Source organism: Pteropus medius, unplaced genomic scaffold (assembly GCF_902729225.1).
Source record: "Pteropus medius unplaced genomic scaffold, Ma_sr-lr_union100, whole genome shotgun sequence".
In the NCBI taxonomy this organism is placed as follows: domain Eukaryota; kingdom Metazoa; phylum Chordata; class Mammalia; order Chiroptera; family Pteropodidae; genus Pteropus; species Pteropus medius.
The window spans coordinates 131,404-133,903 of NW_024352789.1; the positions used below are offsets into that span (position 1 = coordinate 131,404).

Here is a 2,500-nt window from a genome sequence, read left to right on the forward strand (position 1 = left end):
AGTCACTGTGAAAGGGCCAGGGAGAGACGCTTCCCAGAGAACACAGAAACCAGGACGAGAGGACCCAGGTGACACAGGCAGTCACGCCCAGGCACCGCAGCTCACGCCCAGGCACCGCAGCTCACGCCCAGGCAGAAGGCGCCCAGCCCGAGGCCGTCAGCTGCACCTGGGGGGACTTCAGGTGGACGGCGCCATCTGCGCCCGATCTTGTCCCTCCCAGGTGGGGGTCCTTTCGCTGGGCAAGGGGCTCTCTGCGGGGATGACCCCTTAATTGGGGGAGGAGGGGGACGGAAAGGGTTGTTTGGGTGAAGGCCCTAGAGCCAGCCTGGCCATTTTAGAGAGATTAAGGGATTACAATTAAAACGTGTTTGAGGGACTGGAGCTGAGGGTGGGGGCTAAGTATCTGATTGCTGCCTTTAGCCAGGGCTGGCCTGGCTGCTGGGCTGGGCGACCAGTGGGGGGGCGGCTCTCTTACAGGAGGTGGGTGAGGAGACGCGGGGCCGAGAAGCTAAGAGGGGAGCCTTTTTCCTCACCGTGAACACCTCCAGCTGGCAGGGTCACGTGTCCCGAGAGGCTCGCCCTGCTGCCCTCCTCGAGGCCGCCTGCGGCGTAACCGGTCCAGGGGGCCTGGAGAGTTTGGGAGGCCAGGAAGGAGAACGCCCAGGTCCGCAAGGGTGTCCTTGGCGTGATCGACACTGCCACGTCAGTTGAAAGTGTCCTCCGTATTGAGGGCTGTATGAGGCGCTGGTCACTGTCCAGGCTCGAAGTCCGCAGGCTGAGGGTCAGGAGCGAGCAGCTCGCCGCCCAAAGGCCTCCGGCTCTGGGAGTCTGGCCTCACCCGGCAGACCCCTCTCCTGGCCTGGGACACGTGTCAGGTGTCACACGGTAACCCTTTGCACGTGCCGCTCCCCCCGACCCCTCCAGGAAAGCCAGCCCTTCACCCATTTCCCCTCTTCTGAGAGGTCTCCCTCCCTGCTCTGTGCACAGGTGTCCCCCACACGGTTAGAGGCTCTGGCTGTCCCTGTGATGGGGCTGCTGTACAGGATGCTCCGTGCCGCTAAGGAGTGAAGAAATTACTTATTCAGAAATAAATTTAATTAACTTTAAAATATTAATTATTGCATTTTTTTAAAGGCTAAGGAGTCTACAGCCATGCCACCCTGAACAAGCCCGATCCCGTCTGATCTCAGAAGCTAAGCCGGGTCGGGCCTGGTGAGTACTTGGATGGGAGGCCACCTAGGAAGAGCAGGTGCTGTAGGCGTAAAAAAATAAAAAATAAAGTATTGTAAGCTGACAAGGTCCTTGCAATCTGTGAGGTCAGCCAAGGGTTGCGTCGCCAAATAAATAAACAAACAAATAAATAAATAAGGGCTGGGGAAGGACAGTGTTTAATACCAAAGATCAGAGCTTGAAACAACCCCCAAGACGCCTCGTTTGGGAGGAAACAGTGGCATTTCAGTCCCTTCTTCATACCCCGGCTTCCTTCACCGGCTCCTGCCTCCTCCCAGGCCAGCTGGGCCAGGTCGCTGTGCCGGTCGCTGTGCCCCACACTCGGCCCAGGTCCCCCAGAGAGAGGACACGCCCTGTCCCCATCCAGCAGGCGTTGTGGGTGGAGCGCCTGGATTCTCACCAGCCCTGTGCCCACCGGCAAGTGGCGATGCTCCCTGAGCCAGTATCGCCCCTGTGGGGGTTGGGGGCCCGTGAGGGCCTGGCCGCCCGGCTGGGGAGCGTGGGGACTGCGGCTCGCCCTCCTCCGCCCCGCCCCGGCTGTGGGCCCTGTGTCCCTGCCCCGTGTCCTCCCGCAGGGCACGCCCTCTCTGCACATCAGCGTTGCATCGGGGACAAGGGTGCGACCTGCCCTTCCCGTCCCTGAGAGCCATGCTGAGCGTGAAGGAGCTGTGCGGCCCGTCTGGGCCTCCTCCTCTGAAGAGCGGGGTCGCGCAAGAGCCACGCGCCGGCGCCGTCGGGGTTGGATGGCAGGATGCGTGCGCGGTGCTGGGCGCAGGCGCACCACGCCGGCGGGGCTCAGGAGTGGCGGCTGTTATCTCGGTTATTAGTGGGGCGGCCCCCCGCAAAGTGCCAGCCGGGAGGCTCCTCCCCTCTGCTCAGGCTGGGATAATGAGGCCTGTGGTAATAGCTGCTCTCACTCACGGGCCCTGTGACAAAAGGGCGCAGGCTGCGGACGGACCCAACAAAGTGAGAAGTGAATGGTGCATAATGGGACGCTTAGGGGCTCAGCGCGGCCTGGGGCGGGGATTGGGAAGGCCGAGGGACCCCACGGGCCAGAAACCCGAGCCGACAGGCCACCCTTTTTCTGCCTCGAGGTGGGTCAGCCAAGAACCTTCAGACGCAAACCCAGGCCACCCGGGGCCATCGCCAATGTGTACCGAGCACCCCGAAAGCCAGGCGCTACTCCGGGTGCTGGGGTGCCAGCCTGTACAGACAGACCCCGGGACCTCGGACCTCACGAGGCTGGTGGGGGAGACGGACAGAATGCAAA

The 2,500-nt window shown here is 62.2% G+C and overlaps 1 pseudogene; it reads left to right on the plus strand.

Moving 5' to 3' along the window:
* Window positions 1-1,142: 1,142 nt before the first annotated feature.
* LOC120592277 (uncharacterized) lies at window positions 1,143-1,261 on the plus strand (annotated as a pseudogene).
* Window positions 1,262-2,500: the final 1,239 nt, after the last annotated feature.